The sequence below is a fragment of the Syngnathoides biaculeatus genome, chromosome 3 (assembly GCF_019802595.1).
Source record: "Syngnathoides biaculeatus isolate LvHL_M chromosome 3, ASM1980259v1, whole genome shotgun sequence".
NCBI lineage: Eukaryota > Metazoa > Chordata > Actinopteri > Syngnathiformes > Syngnathidae > Syngnathoides > Syngnathoides biaculeatus.
In genome coordinates, this window is record NC_084642.1 from 9,768,696 (window position 1) to 9,782,729 (window position 14,034).

General features: G+C 41.8%; 1 long non-coding RNA gene across 1 annotated transcript; it reads left to right on the top strand.

Annotated features, from left to right (window-relative positions):
- Positions 1 to 7,676: 7,676 nt before the first annotated feature.
- LOC133498364 (uncharacterized) lies at positions 7,677 to 10,161 on the top strand. The gene is made up of 3 exons (XR_009794276.1): positions 7,677 to 7,925; positions 8,020 to 8,174; positions 9,397 to 10,161. It is a non-coding gene; the product is annotated as an uncharacterized LOC133498364 (long non-coding RNA).
- The last annotated feature ends 3,873 nt before the right edge of the window (positions 10,162 to 14,034 follow it).

The following is a 14,034-nucleotide window of genomic DNA, read 5'->3' on the forward strand; positions in this document are numbered from 1 at the left end:
TGCCTGGCTGCAGAGTGGCCTTTGTGTACTAAACACACAAACAAACATACACACGATCCCCCTCTTACTTGGGCCCTCTCCCGCATGCTAAACGTTATCCGTTGGACTTCTAATTGCCTGTAATTTGCTCGTTGAAAGAATCCCCATCTTGGCTGGACCAGTGACGCATGGTAACCTGAGAAACCCTGCGAGGAGGAAGCGTGGGGAAAGGAAGGGTGGGCTGGATGCAGGACCACAGGAAGTGGATTAAGAGGAGAAGATGAGGAGACGGTGAAGCGGAATACGAGCTCTGATTAAAACATTCTAATGATGTCTGGATTATTCCTAACTATTCTATTTAATATCTCATCGATAAAAGTAAGTTTCTTTGGTCTTGTCCCGTTAGGGGTCGCCACAGCATGACATCTCAGATGAACGCTCATATTTGTTTGGCACAATTTTTACACCGGATGCCCTTCCTGACACGACCCCTATTGTGGAGCAGAGGCCCCAGTGAGATACGAACTCACGACCCCTGGTTTACCAAAACAATGCTCTAACCAATGAGCTATGTTTTAATATCTCATCAATAATGACTATCAAATTAAATTTGCATCCCATACACTGAATTATCCTAATATCCAGCACAGTTTTTTTTTCCACCTGATTATTTTTCACTTACCCCAACAACCCTTAATCCCCTTTAATTTTCCATTTTGATTCATATTTTCCTCCCTTGATTTGTGTTTTAATTTATCTGCACATTACTGCCAAGGTGATTTTTCTTTAAATTACACTCGACTAGTTCTAAACTTGAATGACTCCTGATTACACTAACGATACCCTAACCTGTAAATTACACTTCATATTGCTTGACCCTAATATGAAGTTACCCATGACTTACATTTTTTCCCCATAAAAATACCCAGAAATATCACGTAACTTACACTTGACTCTCTTTCAATAAACTCAGAGTTTTCCCATAATTCTTACCAAACTTATAACCGATACAACACTCCTCAAATTTTTAATTTACTCTGAACTATACAATAGTTCTGCGATTGGCTGGCGACCAGTTCAGGGTGAACCCCGCCTCCTGCCCGTTGACAGCTGGGATTGGCTTCAGCACCCCCGTGACCCTTGTGAGTATAAGCGGCTATGAAAATGGATGGATGGATAGACAGTAGTCCAATAAATAACATCATAATTAAAAAAAAAAAATCCTAATCATAGCTAGTGATAAGGTCGTGGATGTCCAGACATCAGACTAATATTTTCATTATGTACATACAAAAAATTAACATCCACACGATGAACACACAACAGCACCAACAATTATAATCTGCCTTGTTCCACACATTAAGATCGGGCTCTTCAGAACATCTTCTTACATTTGTACAATCTTTCCTTATCATTTTTTAAAAACATAAATCAGGTCAAGGGATGAGATGAAAAGGTGCAATCCCAAATCTCGAGCTTGAAACTACGGTTTTGTGAAGAAGCATTACAAAAAGGTTCAAGGTTGCACAGAGGGAGCTTTCCTAAGCATTTTTAAAAGTTGAACAATCTTTCCTCCAAATACTTCTGGGACGGGTAGCAAGGAAAGGAAAGGGAAGAAAAGTTTACAAGCAGCAAGCAGAATCTGAAGAGGCCATTGTTTTGAATGGCTTCCACATTGACAGACATGAGCGGGACTTACGTTGGCATTAAAGCCTCAAAACAGGGCAACTGCCAAGTGTCCCGATCTGAAGGGGGGCCGAAGAAAAAATTCTTGACATTGGCCTTCAACCCCCCAGCTTAAGACATTTCATCGACAACATTTTCGGGAACGCCCCACATGGAGCCCCTCACTAACTGTCGCTGGCTGGTGGCCCATCGGAGGCACCAAGAGATTCCTGATAGCGGCAACACCACAGGAAGTCCCCATAGACACTGGAACAACACACCGGGATTTGTAAATATCCTGAATGCGGCTCAAACGACCAGGCTTGTTTTATTATGTTTTTGTTAGGAGGGGTTCCATGGTCTTCCTTGCTTGGGGCCACCAGGGGGTCTAGAAACACCCTTGATCCAGAGTGAACCGGCCTCAATTCTTCACTCCCAAACCCAACCAAGCCGAAGTGAAAAGGCAGGCGGTATAGCTTAAAACCTCATTTAACCTTAAGGTTCCCTTGACTTACCCTCAACTTAGTCACATCTGACACCAAGCCTCCACCCTAAAATTCTATTCTATTCGAGTCCCCACAAGGCGACTGTATTAACAGATTTATGTCCCACAAACTGAGAAATACGAGGCGCTCACAAACACACACACACACTCGAAGCGTCGTGATCAGAGCATCGTGCGGTCTCGAGGACAGGATGTAAGGTCTTGATTGTTTGCTTTGATTTCCTGCGGTGAGGGATGATGAGCGCCTGCCAGCAGACTGCGCTCGCCCGCCTCTCCCTGCCAAGTCCGATGGTTCCCAGCGTGCCGTGGCGAGCTGAAACGCAAAGCCAGACGTGCACGTTTCCCACTGTTCCGAAACCCATGACCTGCCGATCCGACTTCAGCCCTGTCCTCGAAGTCCACTACTGCGCCGGCAACCTGTTTCTGTGTACAGTTGATTGCCTTGTGGTTCCGCTGCTCCATTTCAGGAGGGGTCAACATCCTCATGTTTGACAGTTGGAATGAAGAGCAAATTGTGTCATTTCCTACTTTTTGTAGTGCTTACTATATTAGATACGTGTGCGTCTTGAGCGTGACTGCGGGGATCCTGAGTCAGCAAACTGCTCTCTGTTTACCTATTTTTTGCTTTTGAAGAAAAGTGCGTGTTAACTGACTTCTGCTCATTCGTCGCATTCCAGCACTTTGTCATGTTTTTGATTTTTGATCACATCTTGCCCCACTGTGGCGCGGAGCAGCTCTACAGTTTATATCTGCCTGTCGGCCTCTCCTCTTTCCTTTGCCTAACTGGGACCACCCAGAAGAACCGCCAAGATTTGCCCCTCTTACTTTCCACCACTCTCTCTCTCTCTCCATTGATTTCTTGTCTTTTACCCTCCCCAGTCTCCCCCATTTTCTTTGTAACACTATTCGCTGAATTGCACGGGATGGTGTTTTACCTCCGTAATTACGGAAAACAATTATTTCCAACGATCAACACATGGAAGATTAATCAGCAGTAAACATATTCGCATGTTAACAAATAAACAGAAAAAACTGAACAAAGCGATGATCTCACGGGTGTTCTGTTGAGGTGCTTTGGTGCTAATTATACAACTATTTGCCTCATCTGTAAAGCAGGAGATTTCTGCACATGTACGGCTAGAAATATCCTCTGGATTGCGAACACAGATACTAACAAATCTCTCGTGGTTGGAAATATTATATCATCGGCTAAAAACGCGTTGAAACCCTCGACCAAAGATGGTATCGTCAAACCGTGCTGGAAGTTATAGATTTAAACCCGATACGTATTGCAGCAGAAAAATACACGCTGACTGAGATGATAAAATTCTAGAATAATTTAAAAATGGCATTCATTCTAATTGATTGACATAGATATAAAATGTCTACAGACCCCTTTTCACGTGCCATTTTTTCATCTGAAAAAACAGACCAAGGTATATCATTTTCTTCCAACCATAAATGCAACCTATAACCTGTACAACTTAATTTTAAAAAATCATCTTTTCATGAACTTGGAATGAAAATAACTGAAACATATGCTTGCACAAGTGTGCGCAATAACCTCGGCTGAGAATGACCCAATCACATTCAAACTCATGATAAATGGGGGTCAACATACACCTGCCGCCAAAAAATTGTCAGTTATTGACCCCAAATAAAGTTAATAAATTCTAGTAGGCTTTTGAGATTTTTTTTTTCAATTATTTTGGGTTTTTTCTAGCAGAAGACCCCAGTTCTACCTGTAGAAAAGCAACCCAAAGCATGATGCCGCCACCACTACCACACATGATGGTAGACATGGTATTATTTTACTGATGAGCAATGTTGTATTTGTGTCAATGTACTTTATGAAATCATTGTCAAACAGTTCAACTGTTTGCTCGTGTGTGTATGGACCCTGCGATTGACTGGCGACCAGTTCAGGGTGGAGCCTGCCTTCCGCCCAAAGTCAGCTGGGATATGTACACAACGGGATAAGCGGTGTCGAGCATGGATGGATGCAGTTCAAGCGTGATTTCATTGCCCCATAACAAAATTGTTCAAACACACGAGAAAATGTGTTCACATCCACTTTGTATCCCTTGATTTAGTCTGAGTATTGGCATGCAGATTTATAGCCTAAGTAAAAAAAAAAAAAAAAAAGTTGTGAAGTTCAATATAAGGTAGCATAATTGTAAAGGGGTAGAGTCTCAATTGTCAATCGTCTTGTGTTTTGGGAGGGTGCTGGGCTGGCAGCGCGCACTCGGCGGGGGCGACCCTTGTCATACTCGGTCCTCTCCTGTCTTGACGCACAAAACACTGTTTACATTTTGGGGTCGTGGACTCTGTAGATGGAGATACCACTCATATTTCTCTGCCCTGTCCTATTCGCCTGGGGATGGGGAGGCGGTGACGGGGGCATAATTATAAACCTCCGCACGGTACAGTACATTCTGTACATGGCAGCCATTCAGCACGTGATGATGTTCAAATGGTTTTTGTTTTGAAGCGGCGTGGAGGTAACACTGACAATAACTACTTGAACTTTGCGATGGAATTTGACTTTTATTTACGTGATGTTGTTTTTACTGGAATTGAATCGAATGTTCAACTGCAGTCGCGTCGTCGTATGCATCACGGAGCAGACGCATGGCCGCAATCTTCTATTAGTGTTAGCGAGTGGGCTGAGTGGCCAGCGCCAATACAAACAAAGAGATGCTTTGTTTGGACATGCTTCCAGGACTGATAGGGCAGATGTGCAGGCGGCCTGATTGGACTTGAGTGAACTGGCACACGACTAGCCTGTTGTTCCCCTGTGATGTAAAACTGATACACACATTTCCAAACCGCATGTTTAACCACACAATAAGTCATTGTATGTTTTTATGAATATTATGATTATTTATTCCTTCAACATTACTCCGTAACCTGTATTTTTTGTGAAATTTCTAATTTGGACACTATAAATGAACGTCTATGTCTACATTTACGATATAATTTATTTAAAATTATTTTTAAATATATGAATTTATACTTTTGTCTAATTATTAATACACCAAATTGATCATAAATCTATTGAACAGGTCTTTGTGATTAAGAGTAATTAACATTGTGGTTTATTGCTTTTAGTTTGCAGAGGGGTTACAACTTCACTTTATCTTACTGTACATGCCAATAATTAATTTTGGTTATTGTGTTATTTTAGTTCCTTCCTTTAGTCAAATTATTAAATTAATATCCAATACTTTTATTTTTTTATTAGACACTCTAAATTCCCCCTGGGTGTGATTGTGAGTGCGGCTGTTTGTCTCCATGTGGCCTGCGATTGGCTGGCAAACAGTTCAGGATGTAATCCGCCTTCTGCCCGTTGCAACTGGGATAGGCTCCAGCACTCACCGCGACCCTCATGAGGATAAGCGGCAGAGGAAGTGGATGGATGGATGGATGGTTTACAGTATTACCTATGGTTTGCAATGCTGTACATCTTCACTTCATTATACTGTACATGCCTAAAATTAATTTTGGTTATTTTAGCTCCACCAATGAGTCTAACTGTTAATGAATATCCAATACTTTTTCTTCACACTTAATATTTCTTTTCTCTCTGCAGCTGAACTTGTTGGTAAATTGAATCTAAAGCATAATCGTGTTTCTTGGAAGGAAAGAAAAGGAGATAAGAGGAGCAGTTAACACATCCCAGGCAATCTAATCAGCCTCCGGGACAAAAAGGGATCCCAATGGAACTCCTTAATTGCTCGTTTGTTGTGGAACTCCAAGCACTCGGCAGCAGCTAACTGGCCCCAGTCTTCGCCCCTGAGCTTTCCCTCCCTCCGCCTAACTGTGAGCACACACGCACATGCCCACACAGTAGATGTTTACTTGCAATCATGGCATTTAGTTACAATCATTTATTTCCTCGTGCACATGACGTGGAAAATACAAATCCCTTTGCCGTGCGTGGACCTCACGGCCAAGTTCGACATTCTCGAGCGCGGTTGATTGAGTTACAGCTGACATGCTAACGCACGGCAGCTTGTTGAGGGGAATTGGATGAGAGGCCTCCCAAGAGTACAGTACAGTATATACTGTACCTGTAACACAGTGTGCATGTGTTTATATATATATATATATATATATATATATATATATATATAGTGCCCTGCGATTGGCCGGCAACCAGTTCAGGGTGTACCCCGCCTCCTGCCCATTGACAGCTGGGAAAGGATGCAGCGCTCCCCGTGACCGTCATGAGGATAAGCCATAAAGAAAATGGATGATTGTGTGTGTGTGTGTATAAAATGTGAAAATAAAATGTGAAAAAAAATTATATGAAAAAAATGTGAAAACCCATGGATGTGACTAAATAGTGATTTGAAACTAAACTGCTCTATTGCTCTCATTGTAAATAAAGCATAGTTGCCTTAACTAGAAGCACAAATTTAAAAAAAAACTATTTTAGGAATTGGGGAGGGAGGGCAAAGGGTATGTTTGCAGTCCTCAAGGTAGCTTAAAAGAATATTTTAAATTGAATTCAATAATCCTGTCAAATCAAATGAAGTTTATTTGTACAGCACTTCATCTCAAAATTGTCTCAAAGGGCTTCACGGTGGGCAATAATTGATGAACATCCCCGAATCTTTAGTTTACCCCTCAATCGCTCAAGAAAAATAAGTGAAAAATGAGATCAACATGTAGGACACTTTGCCTGGTAAAAAAAAAAATATTTTTAAAATTCATTTTATTGAGGTTTTATATTTTTTTCCGGCAGAGGCAAATGACAGGTTTGGTGGCCTGGCCTGAATATTGCTGCAAGAAAGAGCATATACTGGATAAACCTATTAAACTGTTCCAAATGACAAAAACATTTATGATGGCACATGATGCGTATCATCAGACACATCATAGTCATCAGAAAAATTACCATATTGCCTCCTTTATCACATTTCTTTCCTTAACTGCAGGAACCACAAGGCATTATTAGGCATGAGTTCTTTGTTTTGCAAACTACTATATGTAGACATTTCCCCAAAATAAGTATTGGTAATTCTAACAAGCATCATATCAAGTATAATAATATTACAAAGTAATATAGAGTGTAATAAAAGAATATGTAGTTATAATACCGGAAGCTGCCCACTGTGGTGACCCTTAAACAAGGGAATACCAAAAGTGTTTTTTTTTTTTTTTTTTTTTTAAATGATGCGCATAAGCTTTACAGATGCCTTGTCTGCTCTGCATGTGTTGTGGTGCTCTCGTTGTATACCTAATTACTGTTTTGTTATTTCCCGCCAGGAACAAGTAGGTCATGTATTTCATGCTTTGGTGTAGCATTTATTTGTTTACGTGTACAATCCGGCACCAATGAAAGGGGGACGTGGCATCTTGAAGAAAATGCCCCCACCACCACCTCCACTACCCCTTCACCTACACACTGCATTTCCACACTTTTGAACACATGCGTATCCATAAACAGATTCTTGAGAACTATTAGCCGCTACACAGTTTGTTGAATTTTTTTAGAGCCGCGGACGCACACTCAAAAATGGACGGACCAGGCTCTGGCCCGTAGTCACTGGGTCACAGGGTTAACACAAGCCAATTACCAAAATAGTTAAAGGAGGAGACAGGAAACACAATATTTACCACATGACTGCCAGAGTGATGCAACAGACACACAAATACACACCCCGGCGCACACACACACACACACACACACACCTCCTGGTTCTCACCGACAGATTCGAGGTGCTAATTCCGAAAACATCAGCTGAACTTTTTTCACTCCGTGTTTCAGGTCAGCGTTTCAGATCACCCTCATCGCAAACGCACAACGTCGTCGTCGTCGCACAACGAGACTGTGTTCATGCTCCACTTTGATGCTTTGACAGCGCTGATAAGTCCGACTGTCCGTGCATCTGATATGTTTATATTGGGAGATGTTTGCTGTGACCCTGGCGTGTGGCTGCGAGACGCTGCGGGAGGTCGCGCAGTTTCCTGTTTATCACATCGTCCCCCGTGAATGTCAAACAGTTTACCTAACAAGGTACTCTGCGTCTCCTTTTTTTCACATACTTGCGCATTCAAAAAAAAAATTGCTCTTCTCCACAAGATTTTTTTTATACACTAAAGTCCATCAGACGTACACGCGGGATTTAAGTGTTTTTTTTTTTCTCACGTTAAGGTCTTTCCGTTAAATGTAAACACAAAGCAAATCGTTGGCTTTCCCTTTAGTGCAGAAGTGGGTGTCATCAAATAAAAAGCACTCCTAGATAAAATGTGACGTTGAGAAAAATAATTATGATCGTGAACTACCGCATGTTTCTTGCTGATGTGAAACAAAAAGTCATTATCGGCTTTTGTTTGCAGTTGAAATATTCAATCACCTTGACGTGGGGATCGCTGGGCACTAGACGTATATAAGCAAAAGTGGTACTAGTGCAGTTTATTTCTTTGTTTCCAGGCACCAGTAATAAAAACAATGGCACCAAGAAGCTTTTCTCGAACTCTGTTTTTCCTTGTCTTGGTTACATGTCTTCCTTCGGACTTTACTGTCTTGTAAAGCGCGCAAAAGCTGCACTATGTAACATGAGAGACAGAGAGCGTGTAACGGTGAGGGAGGGGGGGTTGCCCTGGGAGTGGATTTGCCAGAAAGAAGAGGGTAGGAAGAAAAGCTTGCACGTGAAAGGCTGGAGGAGGTGATGGTCATTTGCAAGCTCCGCTTTAGAGGCTGAGAGGATCTGTCATCAATCTGAGATCCTCTGTGGCTCCGAAAGGCTCACTTGGGTGCTTCGGTCTACATGTGTGGAGCAAAATTCACCCTAGAAATGGTTAATTCTGATGCAACGCATGCCGTGAACGCAGAAGACATTATTCCCTGAAAAAAAAAAGTTTTACTAGTATATGACAACTTTTACTTAATAGTAAATTATATTTCCTAAAGTCGTTATTTTAGAAAATCTTTTGTCATTGCTCCTTTCATACGAAAGTCGATAATGTTCAGTTGCACATGGTTAAATTGGGACGAACTGGCATAATGTTACATTCGTTTCCTACAAAAAATATATATATATATATAAATATATATTAACCAATACGTTAATTCAACACATTTTTTCAGTTTCGTAGTTGAATTTGTTTTTGGTCGAGCAGTTGTGAAATTTGAAATTTTTGCTGCTAAGCTTTTCAAAAATTTTTGTCACGATACAAATACCTCCACCTACGTGTTTTTTGAGATACTTGCCCAATTTTTTCCCCCTGTGTTACAGGCAAAATTTGAGATGCAAGTGCGCTTCAGGTCCCCACCACTCGACTGGGGCAGCAAATTTCACCGCATCAGGCCACCATCAATTCACATTGGTTTCCTTGTAGTGGAACAGAAGAGTTTGTCATTGATTAGAGAGAGCTGTGTTTGTGTTTATGTAATTATAATTTATATTGTTTTAAATGGTAAAATGATAGTGCATTTTCCTCAAGAAGTCTTCCATCCATTTTCTTTTGCCACTCATCCTCACAAGGGAGTGCTGAAGCCTATCCCAGCTGTCAACGGGCAGGAGGCGGGTTACACCCTGAACTGGTTCCCAGCCATTCGCAGGTCACATCGAGACAAACAGTCACACTCACAGTCACACCTAGGGGCAATTTAGAGTGTCCAATTAATGTTGCATGTTTTTGGGATGTGGGAGGAAACCGGAGTGCCCGGAGAAAACCCACGCAGCCACGGGGAGAACATACTGTACAACCTCCACACAGGTGGGTCCAGGATTGAATCCGGGACCTCAGAACTGTGAGGGCAATGCTTTACCAGCTGATCCCATGTGCCGCCTCTTAAGATGTATTAAAAATGGAATTTGCTGTTTTTTGTGGGAGTTATGGAACAGATTAACTGCCTTGATATTGTCAAAGACGTGCATTTTCTTAAAAACACCTACTGAAAACAACTAACATGTGCAAAAGTACTGTATTCACAGTATTGACGCATATTTTTCATAAGTTCTGCAATTTTGCTTTCCAGACAACTGTTTTGTTGGTGCTAAAACTCTCCCACGCCTGTTTTATTATTAGAAAACAGAGTACAGTAAAGTAATAAAAACAACACATAAGTTCATGGTTTGTGGCTTCTGGGTTTACTTCTGATGTATTTTATCGTGTGCTCAATTTGGATGGAGTGACCCTTGGTGGAACATTTCAAGCTCTGTTTAATAATACTCGGGCCCGCCGCTAGCAACAGCGGACCGAGTGCTCATCTCCATTCGGCGTCCCGGTTGACGTCGGCTGCAGTTTCAGCCACAGAGGTGTGGATGGAGGAGGTCGGACATTTCCGGGCCGTGACATACATACTGTATGGATGGACTCCAGATGAGATTTTCTCATAGAAGTTGAACTCCTGTACATTTTTTTGAAACCTTTTGCCATGCAGACAGTCCTGGATAAGTGTACTGGACCGTGTGTGTTTGTGTGACCAGTGCAGGTTTCCATGCACGTAAAAGAGGAGGCGGTAAAGGAGCGAATGACACAGCCAGTCGATGAATGGGCCAGCGTGGGTGGTCCTCTCCTCTCCTCTCCTCGCGCATGGACGTGGATGTGAACTGTTCAAGGCGGCAGGAGCAGCCTCACTGAAATCACAATATAGCCAAATGAGTAACCTCCATGCTCGGGAATCGTGGAGGAGGTGGGCTGCAGAGTTACTCCCCTCCACAAAGCACTTCTTTCACAAGCAGGGGGGAAGCGTCCATGTGCTGGCCGTCGCGCTTAATGAAGTTTCGATAGATTTGAAATTGACGCGGAGGCTGTGAAGTCGGAGCCGGGTGGAGTGAAGCAAACGGCCCTGAGTCATGAGAACCCTCACGCCGCCCGTGGATGCTCCCGCTCCACTCGAGCTTCTGCTCCACGTGGAATAATTGTAAAATAAGAATCCTTAATGTGACAGTTAATGGTTTGTTTCTCCACGTTCTTTTTGTGTATAAAGCAACACTAAATTGGGTACACTAACAAGCTGTATGAACAATTACAATGACACTGTCAGAGAAGTATCATTAATAATATTTATACCTGACGTTGTAGTTTACAGTGGTGGCCTGTCACTAGAGGTGTAATTATTATGATCCATGAATTTTCAAATGTTTCTCAATTCACTCAAATAATACTTTTTGAGCATTCTTGATTTTTTTTTTTTTTAAATAACACTTTTAGTGTTTGAATGTTATGCTTAATTTACTTTATAACTCCTCCGAGAAGCCCAGGGCAGTGTCTCAAATTCCAGAGCGAAAGTCCTCATTCTTATTCAAAATGATAACAGGGCAACTCAGGAATGTAAAGAGTGCACTGAAGCACTTGATTTCGGCGCTATTTGTTCAAATAGATCGACGGAGAGCAGAATCTGTGGATGTTGGGCTCGCAGGCGCTTGGTCTTGTGTATCAAAAGGGGACAACAGACTCCGTCGGCGGCGTTTTCCTTTGCCTTTTCTTTCCCGGGGCTCGCAACGACAGGCTTCACTCTCGCAGTCTGTCTGTCTCTGTGGACTTCCTGTGGCCTCAGGGCTACTCTATATGCACCCCTCTCCAGGGACCCGGCCGGTCTTGCGCGCACACACATAATCAACGCAGAGTGTCTCTGGGGCCACAATGATAGAGATCTCGAGCCAGGTCCACTACTTCCCATTTGGGGTCAGAGTGGACGAAATGCTGCCAGTAACACGATTTAGTTTGCGTCCGAGCGTACTCGCACATGTCCCTCTGAACGTTTATCTTCGCTGAAAGTGCATTTCTTTGGGTAAAAGGACGGTCCAGACTCAAGCGGTCCAGCGAGATCCGTGGAGGCTTTTGCCCTCTAAAAGCGGGATAAAGAGGGCAGAAGCTATTTTGGCTGCAGGGCTTCAACCCCTAGAATATTTTCCAGATGGGCCTCGTTTGCCCCCACGCTGCACCAATACGCAAGCCACTATCCTCCACTTAAGATATCATATGCGCACACACAAATACACACAAACACGCCCACACAAAGTTTAACGGACAGATTATTTCACTTTGGAAGAGACAATATAAACTGTACATCGTGCAAAGATCCTTTTTTGTATTCTACAGTATACACATTTGTATTCTTGCTTGTTTTCACTTTTTTTTTTACATTTGTGTTACTTTGGTGAAGAAAATGTATTCTTCCTTTATTGTAATGCTATTGCTTTATCATCTGTATTTTTACATTATTTTCTACATTACTTGGAGACTATGCAATTCTATTTATTTCCACAATGATAGAAAAAGCGCTATCTTTTTTTTTTTTCAACCACATGATATCTCATGGGAGTCTCTGCAATTGGCAGTATGTGTTTGGAGAACAATGTGGATTATAGCTATTAACGTAAAGTCACACGCTATCATAACCTACAGGACAACAATTTTTAGCGCATAACTATTTTGTGCAAATTTAGTATGAGCTGACGAGGATTTGATACACACATTTTCTCCTAATCCTGGTTTATGGGGACTTGGAGGGTCACATCCATAATCAATATATCCCAACTTCATTCAAGACTTTTTAAACTACATCTATTGATTATTTTAGATCAGGGGTGTTAAAGTCATTTTTGTCGCGGGCCAAGTTGTAGTTCCAGTTTCCCCCCAGAGGGCCGTGATGGTGAAACCATAGAAATCCTGAATCGCTTCATCATATTTACATGTGAAATTTATTAACTACTTTTGGAATCAGAAATCAAGTGTAATGTATGCCACAGGTGTAAAACTCAAGGCCCAGGGGACAGAACCGGCCCACCGCGGGATTTTATGTGGCCCATAGAGGCAGATTATATGTATCAACTTCCATTTTTTTGTTCAAAACCTGTACCTAAATTTCAAATTTTCATATCATGAATGATAACGTTGCGTTTTTGAGTTACCAAACAACAATACTTGGAAAAACCCATTATCCTCGATTTCTTATTGCAAAACTAGTTAATAAATTTCATGTGTAAATATGATGAGGCGATTCAGGATTTGTATGGTTTCACAGACATAACGGCCCTCTGAGGGAAACCGCAAGTACAATGAGGCCACCGACAAAAATGAGTTTGACACCCATTTTGAAATGTTGGGACATATTTTCAAAAGAATCACAGATTTTAACACCAATGATTTGCCTTCGCGGGCCACGTAAAATTACGTGGCATGCCGGATCTGGCCCCTTGGCCTCGAGTTTGACACCTGTGTTTTAGCTCAAGGGTTCTCAACCTCTTGAAACTGACAGGTGTATTTATTAGTTCAAAACCAACACATTTATTCAAGTGACCTTTAATTACATGTTGTTTTTATTATTAAGAAATAATGATGTTCATCGACAAGCCACCGATCAGTGATTTCTCTAAATAAATGTTAATAATGATTTAACAAGACAGCAAACCTCAATATACATATAAAACTTTTATGAATGTGTTTCAATTTTCAAATAATCACTTCTACAACACAACATTCCTGCAAAATCACAATGTTCCATCACTGCTAAGCTATTTTTAGAAAAGGCCAACAGCCTAGTTACGTGCTCCAGTTTCAGATAATGTAACAAATTAACGCAATCATCATCACTGCAATAAATCAACATTAGCATAAATAAACGATGATGAAAAAGACGGTTATAGTCGTCAATCAAACCTTGTAAAGGGAGAATATTTTATATGCCACTTATATTGGACCATTTGATCCAAATGGTTGATAATGTTGCGGCTTTGTGCTGTGCATTTGACTTGAAAGCTTAATGGTTGAACTAATTTCCAGGTGGCATAGTTCCTATTCCCCTGGAGTCCTGAATGCAGCATCAAATCCACTCCATCGTCAAGGATACTAGCGCGGCAGAAGATCCTTCCCGCACGCTGCTGTTGACGCACAAAGACATCAGTGTTCACGGGCCTCCGGTG